Source organism: Triturus cristatus, chromosome 5_1, assembly GCF_964204655.1.
Source record: "Triturus cristatus chromosome 5_1, aTriCri1.1, whole genome shotgun sequence".
Taxonomy (NCBI): Eukaryota; Metazoa; Chordata; class Amphibia; order Caudata; family Salamandridae; genus Triturus; species Triturus cristatus.
Window position 1 is genome coordinate 520,088,457 of NC_140587.1, and position 14,509 is coordinate 520,102,965.

General features: G+C 43.7%; 1 protein-coding gene across 3 annotated transcripts in view; it reads right to left on the minus strand.

Annotated features, from left to right (window-relative positions):
* PKIA (cAMP-dependent protein kinase inhibitor alpha) overlaps positions 1-14,509 on the minus strand; it is a 300,663-nt gene that overhangs the window by 66,117 nt on the left and 220,037 nt on the right. The gene's annotated exons all lie outside the window — the stretch shown is intronic.

A 14,509-nucleotide genomic window follows, 5' to 3' on the forward strand; every position in this document is an offset into this window, starting at 1 on the left:
CATCAAAGTATGAGTGCATCTTTATCAGTTCAATATATATGGAAATATACCATTTTACCACTCCATTGTTTTCGCAAGACACAAAATAAACATGAATAAATACGAATAAGATCGCCAAAAAATAAATGTGGATAAATACAGATGGAAATGTTAAAAAAATAAATACTATAAAACCGGGAACCCTACTTATAAGTCACTCTTAAGGAGCCAAACACTTGTTATTGTCCAGCATGAATGGTGGCGGTAAAACTACAGTGTCCACAGCTGAATGAAGTGTTCACACACCTAGAGATTTGGTGCCTGACTTCAAGAAAGGTGATGCATAGACAGGTGGTTAGCGCCATATGAGGTAGCTCTAGAGGTGCACAGTATCCATGAGGAGGATTGGGGAGCTGACCTTTGGAGGCATATTACTGGTGATGGTAGGGATGCCCTACTTGCCTTAAAGAAGGGGCACAGGCTGAGGTATCCTACCATGATATATGGATTCACCCCAGAAGTGTACAGGTTGGGATTCAGGGACAGTCAGAAACTGTCTCACCAGTCCTGGGGGATATTTTGGATTACTTGTGTAAGGCACTGGATGGTTGGGTGAAGTGTGGTAAATAATTTAATTACCGGGACTTAATTTGATACGGAAAGATAATACAAAATAGCTCAGTAAAATAAGAGGCAGAATCCGTGGTACTAGAGGTTCGGAATGGGCTTTATTCCAATGCTGATTCGAATCAGGGATTTCAGGTTCCATCACCACGAAGGTTCAGGAAGTGAAGGACAATACATTATTGATAGGTAACAATATATATATGAAAAGCATTTACATTAAGACAGATGCAGGAGGCGTAACAGCTGATAATGCAGATAAGAATACACATACGTAATGAAAAGAGGCGTAGCAGGGCGTAACAGAGAAACGTCATTGGTTGTGATGTCACAAATGGGTGGATCTATGTGATAATGTCGCAGTATCAACAGAAATACTTGGCAGAGATGCGCGCGCAGCAGCATGACGTGTGATTGACGTGCAACTAGGGGGTGAAGGGGACTTGACATTTAGCTCTACATGCGGAGACAAGAAGTCTGGGGGGTCAAGTCAACCTAATCCCACATCATATCTAACATCCTATGTTTAAAGAACTATGTTATCCCTAAAGGAAGGTTTCTTAGGATAGAATCTTATTCTATACTGACTGTGTGTGCGTGTACAAGCGTCTAAGTGTCTACACTAGAAGCGAGGGCAGGAATCTTCCATAGTAACAGGGCTATGAATTACTTGCATGAAGACAGAGAAGCCGGGCCTTTGCTCGGTAGCTGGCAGAATGTTTACTTAAACTACTAGACAGGAATGCATTGGGCAGGGAGCGAAGCAGATAATCTTTGAAGGTGAAATACAGTTGTTGGCAGGCAGACAGGCCGAAGTCAGCCACCGTTAGCTGCGCAGGGAGTAGGACAAAGTTCATGGATACAGATGCGAACTCAAGCTGAAGCTGTCAGCGGCAGAGAGCAAGGAAAAGCTTGATGGCAGAATCGGGGCCTACTCGCCTGAACTGCAAAAATGGAGTAACTGGGCCATATAAAGTCGGTGGCCTTTCGTACTTAGGAATGGAATATCCGGCCCATTCATGGCGGATCTGAAAGGTGACATGTTGACGGTGGACGCACATGTATTTGCGTCTTCTTAACTGGAACTGGAGGGAACATACATGTACTTGTAACATGCATATAGAACCGTTGGGGTCCAAGATAGGGGACATAACTGATCATGAAAATCCATATTTCCACATTCCCTCCTTGTCCCCTACTTGCCCATCAAGAGACATCAATCTTCATTAATCCATCGATCTGTTCATATAGCATCATTTGTTCTTCCTTTTTCTTCTGGGACGAACGAAATCTTGGTGTTGGAATACACGATGTGGCACACAGACCACAAATCGCTGGTCCACATTGTAGGCATAAGCAGCAACTGAATAGTATGAGAAAGCCAATACCTAGGAAGGATAGTATTCTCCATCCCCAGGCTGACAACACGCTCCAAAACCAACTGGACCAAGTCCAGGTTCCTGGATTCTGGTGTATCTGGCTTGCAATCTTATGAAGGCGAGTTATAGCTTTATATACAGATGGCGAATTCTCTGGTATGAATATGCAACAACTTGATCCGATGACCCTACAAGCTCCACCCCTATCGGCCAGGATGACGTCAAGGACAAGACGATTTTGAAGAACAACAATCCTCATCGCAGACTGCTCCTCTGTCAAGTTGCCTAAGGCGGAAATAGTTTCATTCACTACGGCTTCAAGGGTCCTGGATAATCTACGTATCAGCTTACTATTAGTAACTGTACCTATATAGGGAAAAAGACCTTTATTGAAATCTGTATATTTTTCCCATGCCGTCTCAGTATAATCGACAATTGGGAGATCTCTCTGTTCTCTATTGTGTACTAAGTGGATATTCCTATGATAATCGGGTGGGGCTAGAAAAACTGGTGGCAGAAGGAATGCTATGTAACAGGTACCATCCCAATCTAGAGGTAAGCGTGTATATGCGATATGACCACATATAAAGTAGGAATGACGAGAAGCTCTAAATGTAGATTTGCCTTGATCACTGAATTGTATCACAGTGGCGCATTTACTATGGCCCATGTGTACGGAACCATTCTTTCTTACGCATAATTCCCCTTTCACTGGGAATACTGGCATGGCGGGCAAGATTGGTGTAGATTCGGATTCAACGTTCAGGATCATGAGATTAAGTGTAAAATTACCTAATCCATATACTTCATTTTCTAGATCAGTTCCTGTTCTTTTGGGGAGTCCCTCCTTGTTAGGGTAACAGACTTTGAGCAAGGCTAAGTTCAGGTTTCCCCATACCCAATTGTCTTGATAAACTACAGAATTTGAATCTAAAGAATTCATTAGACTGAACCATGCTCCACAGGAGCCATTGTGTGTAAATGGATATGGAAAGAGAGGCAAAACTCCTTTATAATCCTGATAGGGAGGGAGTTGGCCACATATCCAACAATTGGTAGCATTGCTGGTCTGATGGGAGTGATGTAACATACTAATGAAAGTGTTATTGCGCAGTGCAACTCTATAGGATAATTCATGCGGTGGTAATTCACTAAAAGAATGTTCGGCAGTAACATTGTAAACACGTTTAGAAATAGGATAATATATGTGCAACAATATACTTGCAACGATTATAAAAAAACGTAAGAAAAACAAAATTAATAACGTCACTGTACAATGACTACACAGTGATTTGTAGTACGCATGTCTTTTCAACATTTTTCCATTGGTTTCCCTATTCAGGTCTAGAGGATACATGTCAGAGACAAATTCAACCGCTTCACCTTGGAGAGGACTTAAACAATCAAATTGTCTGACGTTCTAGGCCTCAATTTTACTTTATAGAGTTCGGTTTAAGTCTTTTCAACCAAAGGAAGTTTTGAATCAGTCTGTGAGGGAGTGCAGGGCACAATGTCTATATCTGAGGATAGTCCATGAAATTTCTTGATATGACTTGAATGCAGCCAGCCTTTGCGGCCCTCGATCTTTACGGCTGTCCTTGTGGTAAGCAAAACTAACTTTGGCAATCTCCACCTCGGATCCAGCTGAGTCTTTCGGTCAAAGTTCCTCACAAATACGAAATCCCCCGGAACTACGTCATGGGGTTTCACCTCGGTGTTGTCAGGAAAGGCTGCAGCTACCTGTGAACGACAAGATTGTAGTGCAGACATCAAGGAAGCCAGGTAATCTGTGAGCATATTACAGTCAACATCAGTTATTTTACGAGGTATAGGCGTCCCCCACATATTTGGTGGTCTACCAAAGATCACCTCATAAGGGGATAGCCCTGTTCGAGAGTGTGCTACCATTCTCATGTAAAAGAGTGCAACTGGTAGAGCTACTACCCAGTCGACACCTTTCTCTCTACATATTTTGGACAATCTGATTTTCAGAGTTTGATTATGTCGTTCCACGAGACCTGCTGCCTCGGGGTGTCGGACACAATGAAACTTCCATTTATATCCTAGCAAAAGTGAAACATGTTTCATTAGTTCGGATGAGAACGGCTGGCCGTTATCTGAATAGACGACACGTGGTAAACCATACCGTGGGAAGAATTCTCGAACTAGCAGTTTGGCAGTAGTCGGGGCAGTGTAATCTGAGACGGGATACGCCTCTGTCCAACGGGAAAGAGCGCATACAACTACGAGAACATATTTGAATCCTCGACAACGTTCCATCTGGATATAATCCATCTGGAGGGCTTCAAAAGGGTGATCAGGAGGCTGAAATCCACCCTGCTCTACGGGGATGCTTTTACCTGGATTAAACTGACAACATATCATACAGGTACGAACTTTTTGCTTAGCTGCTGCTCGTAAATGTTTGTTGAACCAAATGTGTTGAATGCTGTCTAGCATAGCTTTCTCTCCTAGATGCGCTGGACTATGTATGGTATTTACGACGACTTGAACCATTGAATCAGGAAGAAACCATACAGATTTCTCCTTCGTCATCCATCCTTGGTCCGTTTGGATCCCTCCTGATTCAGTCCATTTCTTTATCTCGTCTGGTGTAGCATGTGTCTGTATATCAATTACATCAAGAGCGGGATCCTTAACTGTCATGTAATGTGTTGCTGTTGAAACTATAGTCTTTGTCACGTCAGATGTGTGAGTTTGAGCAGTCTGTTTAGCTGTTCTGTCAGCTAGATCATTGCCTTGAGAAATGATATCAGTAACTTTCGTATGAGCTTTGCATTTCATAATCGATATTTCAGTGGGTAGATGAATTGCGTCTAATAGGGCATGAATAAGGGGTCCGTGCTGAATGTGGGCACCGTGAGAAGTTAAATAACCTCTCTCTCGCCACAGTACGCCGAAGTCATGAACAACTCCGAATGCATAACGTGAATCAGTGTATATGTTAACTTTCTTATTTGTGGCTTGAATACAGGCTTGTGTCAGAGCGATGAGCTCTGCTGCTTGAGCTGACAACGTGCTAATACAGTTTGTTTCAATAACTTCAGTTTCTGTTGTGACTGCATACGCGGCCACTAACTCTCCTGTACTTGTTCTCATACATGAACCATCTACATACAACGTTAGGTCTGGATCTGACAATGGGATATCTGTCAAGTCTTGTCTAGGTTTCGTCGTGATAGTAATAACATCAATACAGTCATGTGCTAGTGGGTCTGTTCCGTTTACTGGCAGAAGTGTGGCAGGATTCAATGTTTTACAACGTCTAATCTCTATGTGTGGCTGAAACAATGTTAATTCATACCCTGTAAGTCTCGCTATGGTCAAGTGTTGTGTTTGCGTTCGGTTCAGAAGAACCTCTACTGCATGTGGTACTTGTACTGTCAATGGATGTCCTAACACTATGGCATCACTTTGTCTGATTGCTAAAGCTGTTGCTGCCACTGATCTCAGGCACGCAGGAAGAGCTTGAGCTACGGGATCTAATGTACTAGAAAAATAAGCACACGGCTTGTGTGATCCTGCTTGTTCCTGTGTGAGTACCGACAAGGCAGTACCTTCGCGTTCTGTAACAAAGAGTGTAAAATGTTTACTGTAACATGGTGTTGCTAAAACTGGTGCTTGACATAAAGCTGTCTTTAAGCTTTCAAAAGCTAGTGTGTGTTCCTGAGTCCAAGGGAGGACAGTCGATGTGGCCACCTCCTGTGTTGTCAACTGAATGAGTGGTTTCGCTAGAAATGCATATTGAGGGATCCACTGCCTACAATATGAAGTGAGGCCTATAAAAGCCCGCACCTCCTTCTGTGTCTTGGGTATTGGCATGTTAGCTATTAACTGAATGCGGTCGGGTGTAAGCTGCCTTCCCTCCTTGGACAGCGAGTGACCAAGGTAAACAACTCGCTGGACACAGAATTGCAGCTTAGAAGGGGACACCTTGTGCCCCTTGTCGGCCAGGAATTGTAAAACCGTCAGTGATGCTTTTTCACATTCAGGTTCGCTTCGAGCGGTGATCAGCAGATCATCAACATACTGGAATAGTGCAGTGTTGACTGGCATGTGTATACTATCAAGTTCTCTTTTCAGTGCTTGGCTATAGATGCTGGGGCTTTCTGTAAATCCTTGAGGTGCGCGTGTGAATTTAAAACTTCGTCCATTTAAACTAAATCCGAACAGGTATTGGCTTTCCGGATCTATTGGGACGCTGAAAAAGGCATTTTTAAGATCAATTACAGTAAAGAACGTTGCTTCGGAATCAATGGCTGTCAATAATGACGAGATATCTGGGACCACAGGAAATTGTGGCACAATGCATTTATTTAATTCGCGCAGATCAATAACCAATCGATATACTGGCGGAGCCTTTGGATCAGTTCGTTTAAGAATCGGAATTATCGGAGAATTACATACATTGGAGTCGGTTTCCACAACCACTCCTTGAGCGATAAGCTCGTCAATGATTTGCAGTAAAGCCACTACAGCATCTGGGGGTAACCTGTATTGTCGTATTCGTGGTAGTACTACTCCTGTCTTTAATGTGACTTGATATGGTGTAATGTTCATGCAACCAACATCAGTAGGGCCTTGTGCCCATAAGTGTACAGGTAAATTCTGCAGTCGGGAATCCATGTCTCTAGACACATAGTGCCCTTTGAAATCACGTAAAAACAATCGTACTCCTTCCGGAGAGCAGCATATTATAGCTCCTAGAGCTTTCAGTGTTCTTATACCTAACAAGTTTTCTGGACATGATTTAGTAAGTAATAAATCTGTAGTTCGTGTCAAGGGACCAATCGTAAGTGGAAGAGGCTGTGAGACTTCGTTAATGATAGGTTTTCCTGAAAAACCAAGGGAAATATTCTGTGAGCCTGAGAGGGGTACCCCTGGAACTTCACTACGTTTTATTGTTGTTCGGCTTGCCCCTGTATCGAGTAAAAATTTTCTGTCTTGGCCTAATAATTCACTGTGTACATAAGGTCCTTCTTGGTCTACAGGAACCTCGATAAGGGGTAAGTCAACTTCCTTCTCTAGGCTGTCTCATGAGTATCGTTGATAATCAGGATAGTCATACTGTGCGGTCTGGTACATCTGTCGTGTCGTTGATTGTGTAGTAGCAATAGGCTGCGGTGGTGCAGCCGGCATAGAGTGTTGCGGAGCTGGCATGGATTGTTGCGGAGCTGGCATGGATTGTGCATGTTGCAGGGTTCCTTGTTGGTTCTGATCCTGTCTAAGCGGACGTGGTCTTTCCTTTGTTGCACCTCTGGCAATATTGTATTTTAAGACTGGACAATCGTGTACATAATGACCTGGTTGTTTACAATAGTTGCATGTCCCTTTCACAGGACCGGCTGAGTCACTGGGCTGTGTCATACCCTTTTTATGACCATCAGCTGGAACTGTCTGGGAGACTAACATTTTCATTTTTGTGTCTTTCATTCGTCTTTGTTCATGTTCTTGTTCCTCCCTAATTCTATTGTGATGGTACTGTAACATTTGTAACATTTGTGACGGAGTGTTACCTTGCCAGGTACTCTCAAATTTCAATACTCTATTCTTAACTTGAGGCAGGGAGTTTTCAACTAACTTTGTCACAAACAGATGTGGGTATGATTCGCTATTTGCTTTTATACCACTATTTATACCAAAACATTTTTCGAATCGGACATAAAAATCACTAGTGTCTTCATCTTGCTTTTGTTTACAGGCTGAGATTGCACCCCAGTCTTCCTTTTTCGTAGTTAATAAACGTGGCAATACCTGTACTAGTAAACCTGGTAGTGCTTTAGTCTTTGGCCCAAGCCCTGAACCTGGACCTCGGGCTCTCTCTTCGGTTTCTAATGCTGTCCAATCTATCTTTTGGTCTCCCACCTCCCAATCTTTTTCTTTGAGTTTCTCGTAAATGCCAGCTGGCATTAGAACCTTTAATATTTTCATAATGTCGGGGTAGGTATACTCTCCCATGAGCAACATGTCTTTAATTTCCCGGTGGAAACCCGCTGGGTCTTTGTCATGACTGGGTACCACCTTCTTCATTTCTAATAATTCTATTTTAGATATGGGCGCGTATACAAATACACGTTTAAACTGATTGTCTTCACCCTTTATTGGGTGTACTTCGCGTAAGGGATGTTGTCTATCCATATAATACGTCGTTCTTTCCTTGATGGGTAGTGAGACATGTTCTGGACATACAAAAAGAGTATACTGGTTTCTGAATTCTAGTATTTCTTTGATTAAATTAGTGCCTGAACCTCTCCATTTATTCGTGAGTAATTCAGTCAGTATGTCCGGTAAAGGACCAGGATCAGAGTGTTGGCTTTTATATAATATAAGGAGATGTTGAATCATGTATATACCAGCTAAACGCTGTTCGTCTGGGGTAAGGTTTAAAAACGTGTGTGCTAATGTATCATCGCTGTATTTTCCGGGACTGTCAGCCCATAGTACTGCTGATCTTGCTAAATCTTGTTCGTCCAATGAATCAAGTATATGATGTCCTCTTCGTTCTCGAAGTAGGTTGTCAGCGGCTTGGAATAAATGTTCGGGAGATCTTATATTTATTATTGGAGTTTGGTAATGTCTGCTACTTTCTGGACGTGTCGGACATATCGAATCATTATAGCATCTAGTCTTATTGGAAAGTCTACCTCTACCTACATAAGCCACCGTGTCTACGTATCCTGTTGGCGGTCCTGTCTCTTCCTCGTCTGTTCTGTCTTGTTCAGGCTCGTCTATCTCTAATCTCTCTTCGTGTATTCGTTCTATTTCTTTACGGATCTTTCGACACATGACTACTATACATGATTGCCTATCATGTTTCCCTTCTGATATATTCTGACTCCATCTTGTAAGAATTTTCATTGCTTCCGGATTTACCCCCGGTCGGTCTTGATTTCTGATCACACAATTTATGAGGAAACGTAACAGTTCCCCTTGTATCTCTACTTTCTGATATTCCATAGCTCTGTTAATACATTCAAAATCTCGCCCTGTTTGGACAAAATGATATATATTATCTAGGTGCATAGTCATTCCTGGTAGCTTCCCTAAATACATCGCAGCTCGTCGGATACGTAATGATGCCAAGATCATTTCGTCCTCTTTGCCGGTCACAGGGTCATATCTACAATCTACAAGAAGTTCCTTAAGCGTGCGGGAATTTATGAGTTTGGGGGTACGTGGATGTGCTGATTCTTGAAAGGTAAGTTTATTTATTCTGGGCGGCGTAGCAAAATCGTGGATAGCACCTCCAGTAGCCCCATCTGGGGTACTAGGCGCGAAGGGATTCGTTGAACCTGATACAACAACCATAGGTGTGGGCACAGCTGTAGAAACGGCTGTGGTAACAGATGTAGAAACAGATGTGCTTGCCGGAACTTGTGTCGGAAATTGTGGTTGCTGAGGTACAGACCCAGGGTCTTGGTGTTGAACCAAGGCAGGCGCTCTATGTGGTGCGGTGTTAGCATACTCGGGAACTGCGTCGTCTAAATATGAAGAAAGAAAAACATCTTCTGCGGTTCGGGGATGCCCCTTGGGATGTACTTTTATCGGAAACAATGGGGGTGGCAAGTCTTTTGGTATGGCCGGAGCAACCTTAGGTAACCCTTCGGCCAAAAGTGGATACATACCGTGCTGAAGGGCATTTCTTTGTCTGTCTACTTGTTCTGACTTTACTCGTGTACCTTCGTCAATTAAGAGATTTTCTTGTGCTTTATTTGAATTCTCTTTACTCTTCTCTTCTAGTCTGAGCGCTTTTTCTGTACGTCTATAAGATTCTTTACGCCATAATTCAATGGCATCTTTCTGTGATTGTCTAGCTTTCCTTTTCCATAATTCTTCCTCTACTTTCATGATGCAATCTGCATCCCAGGTCCCAGCTGCGGGCCATCTCTGATTTTCTGATAATTCCTTGGTATAGTCTACCCATAAATCAAGAAATAATACGCCATCTAGGCCATGTTTATGATACATGAAGTACCCTGGAGTGTCCCTAGGAGGAATGGGAACAGCTTCTTCGAGTACCCCTTTTCTAGTTTTGATCTGTCTTAACTTTGAAAAGAGCGGCATATTGAGAACTAAACTGACACTTAATCTTGAACACACTTAGTATAACTAAACAAAAATAATGAACAATGATGAACAGTCATTCACCCCTCAATATGCAGAACGTATCTAAAACATTTAACATTTAACATTTAACATTTAACGAACAACAATGATGGCCATTTGGAAACTAGTTACTCGTCATACTTGACATACTAGATATACTGCTAAACAGTACAGATACACTGCTGAAACAGTGCAGACCGGATTTGTGTACCCAAACCCGTCTTGACCGGCACAACCTATGTGCACGTCAGAAACGCCTCCCCGGTAATGGTACTCACCGGGTAGCTCGGAACAGAAGGCCTCGGAATCGGAACTTGAACTTGAACTGGACCGGACTACCGGACTGGACTCGACTTGAAACTTCGGACTCGACTTGAAACTTCGGGACTTGGTGGGCCTCTGCATACCTCGGATCTTGCTCTCTCAGCTGGGCTCTGGTCGGGATACTTCGCACTTCTCACCGCCTCGTCTGGGTGTTGATCGCAGCCTCAGTCGCCCCCGCTTGACCGGAGGGAGATACAGGAAATCCTGCTGGTACGCGTTGTTGTCCGTCCAGCTGTGGCAGGAGACCGGGCCTGCAACGCACCACCGGCGCGTGAGATGAGAAAGTGTCCCTGTTCGGGCGCCATTCATGTGGTAAATAATTTAATTACCGGGACTTAATTTGATACGGAAAGATAATACAAAATAGCTCAGTAAAATAAGAGGCAGAATCCGTGGTACTAGAGGTTCGGAATGGGCTTTATTCCAATGCTGATTCGAATCAGGGATTTCAGGTTCCATCACCACGAAGGTTCAGGAAGTGAAGGACAATACATTATTGATAGGTAACAATATATATATGAAAAGCATTTACATTAAGACAGATGCAGGAGGCGTAACAGCTGATAATGCAGATAAGAATACACATACGTAATGAAAAGAGGCGTAGCAGGGCGTAACAGAGAAACGTCATTGGTTGTGATGTCACAAATGGGTGGATCTATGTGATAATGTCGCAGTATCAACAGAAATACTTGGCAGAGATGCGCGCGCAGCAGCATGACGTGTGATTGACGTGCAACTAGGGGGTGAAGGGGACTTGACATTTAGCTCTACATGCGGAGACAAGAAGTCTGGGGGGTCAAGTCAACCTAATCCCACATCATATCTAACATCCTATGTTTAAAGAACTATGTTATCCCTAAAGGAAGGTTTCTTAGGATAGAATCTTATTCTATACTGACTGTGTGTGCGTGTACAAGCGTCTAAGTGTCTACACTAGAAGCGAGGGCAGGAATCTTCCATAGTAACAGGGCTATGAATTACTTGCATGAAGACAGAGAAGCCGGGCCTTTGCTCGGTAGCTGGCAGAATGTTTACTTAAACTACTAGACAGGAATGCATTGGGCAGGGAGCGAAGCAGATAATCTTTGAAGGTGAAATACAGTTGTTGGCAGGCAGACAGGCCGAAGTCAGGCACCGTTAGCTGCGCAGGGAGTAGGACAAAGTTCATGGATACAGATGCGAACTCAAGCTGAAGCTGTCAGCGGCAGAGAGCAAGGAAAAGCTTGATGGCAGAATCGGGGCCTACTCGCCTGAACTGCAAAAATGGAGTAACTGGGCCATATAAAGTCGGTGGCCTTTCGTACTTAGGAATGGAATATCCGGCCCATTCATGGCGGATCTGAAAGGTGACATGTTGACGGTGGACGCACATGTATTTGCGTCTTCTTAACTGGAACTGGAGGGAACATACATGTACTTGTAACATGCATATAGAACCGTTGGGGTCCAAGATAGGGGACATAACTGATCATGAAAATCCATATTTCCACAGAAGGGTAGTGAGGTAAACACCTTTGAGGGGCTGCACAATTTGATTGCCAGAGAGCATAAGACCATTCACTAATTTTTAGAGCTATAGAAACACCTGGTTGACTCCAAGCTCACTGGCCTCCAGGGAGCTTGCAAAGGAGAAAGACCTCGGAGTGAGTACCAGAGTGTCTGAGAAAACATTGGGGAGTGATCCTAATAAGGCTGACTCCAGTTCCCCCATCAGAGTAAGGGACCCAGCCAGATCCCAGTATGGCGAGGGGGAGAGGGGTCCCATGGCCCTTCTAAGGATAGGAGGGGAGGTTATGGTGGGCGGAGACCCAGAGTGCCTTTTCCAGCCCCAGTGCTTGGGTTTCTTCCAGAGCGGCCACAAGCAGGGGGACCTGGTCTGTACCAAGACTATCCACTGGTGGGAGCTCCACAGTGTCAGGGGAGCTGGGTGGGGCCACTGCAATAGGTGCCCTACCAGTCTGTTTTCTGGGGTTACCACTCCACAGCAGAGGGTACGGAGGACCAGATTGAGGGGAAGGAGGTGGAAACAGTACACAGTGGAATGACAAGTGGGCCTGGGGTTGCCAGCTCTGAGAACAGAACACCCCCAAACTGACCTTGATGAGGCCACTTCTGACCGGTGGGGCTCCATGTGCTGTCACTGAGCGCCAGGTACACTTTTGCAAGACACAGACAGAGTGTCACCCTAGAGGAGGGTGATGGTTCCCTCGAAGGTCCTAGCTCGCCAGGCACATATTCTGCCTAAGGGGACAGACCCTGGGTTGTAGGACCAGTTTTAGGATACCATCCTAAAACTGGAGAGAGGTAGAGTGGAAAAGGGTGCAAGACACCCGGGGCTACTGCCCTCCACTCCGAGAAACCACAGAGGACAGAGGTCCTTGGATGACCTGGGGCTAATATGTTGACACTGACAGCTTGTCAGTGGCATCTGTTGGTTACTGTCCTTATGGACAGAGTTATCCTTGGGTTGGGGACAGAAGTCTTATCAAAGGGTTGGAATGAGCCCCATCACTTTGTTGGCGATGGTGGCACTGTCTACCTACTGGCATGCATCTGTGAGCAAGTTAAGCTTAGGTGCTGCACAGATAAACCAAGTTAAGAGACGCATTGAACTGACTAGTGCCCCTGCTGTAGATGGCCATTGTCCACATTCAATCGCCAATGCAGGGAAGTCCATCTAGGTACTAATAAGTCTCTTCTGGCTTTAAGCTGGAAGGAGTTGTGTTGGAAATGACCCTTCCTGCTGAATCATCCCCAATCCGTTTGCCTTCATCCTCCCCTTTTTGATGAATTCATTTTGTTGGCATTAGGACTCTGTGCGCATCTAAACTTGGTAGTATTGGCCCATACCCAATTGGCATATTTAATTTACTTATAAGACCCAAGTAACGTGCACTACATGTGCCCATGGCCTGTAAATGAAATGCTACTAGTGAGCCTTCAGCACTGATTGTGACACTCATTTAAGTAGCCCTTTAAACATTTCTCAGGCCTGCCATTGCAAAGCATGTGTGTGCAGTTTAAACTGCCATTTCTGACCAGGCTAAATAAATCTTTTACCAGGCTGAAACCTACCTTTTTGATACATATAAGTCACCCCTCAGATAGACTGTGGACAGCCCAGATGGCAGGGTGCAATGTATTTAAAAAGTAGGGCATGTACTTTTAAGTGTTACATGTCCTAGTAGTGAATAACTCTTAAATTCGCTTTCCACTACCACAAGGCCTATCTCTCCCATGGGATAACATTGGAGTTGCCTTGTTAAATTATACGTGTAATTTCCAAAAGGGAAGAGATAGCTGGTTCATGTTTGATGTCTCAAATCCTAATTCAAAACTTAACTTATGGTGAAGTCGGATTTTGAATTACCATTCTGAAAATGCCACTTTTAGAGAGTTAGTAATGCAAGGGGTGGGCCCTATACCACACAGCTAGATTGGGCTAGTAAATATTGGAAAAGTCAAAACACTTAGCTGACTATTTGTTGGCTGCTAACTTTTAGACAGACTCAGACCAAATTCACTAATCAGTTGGTCTATTGCATTTACTTATTCATTTTCAATCATTCCATTTTATAATTCCTGCGCTAAGACTTTTTTGATAAGGTAATAAAACAAGCATAGACGTTTTTCACACTGATCATGCAAGTCCAATAATCATGATGCAACCAATAAATTAACTGGAGTCACGATAAAACCATAAAAATTGTTCGTACAAGCTTTAAAGTTTCAATGAAGTCAGCTGAAGCAAGCACCAGTCTGTTGAAGTCTTCATAAATAAAAACTACATTAAACAAATAACTACATTAACCAGCATGCCTTACAACCCTTCTCTAATGCAAACGGAATTGGAACAGGAAGTCCTTGTTCAACAGAACGATCTCTCTGGTAGAAACAGTGTTCCAGAGAGCCGGTGGAATGCAGAAGGAATGACTAAAGAAGTTTGCAAAAACGTGAGTGCTGACACCAAGTTGCTTTGAAATATTTGACTCTAGCAGCAAAAAAGAGATGCTTAACAAGATTTTGGGCCCGATTCACAGAACTAACTTAAGACAAAATCCTAAACTTACTAC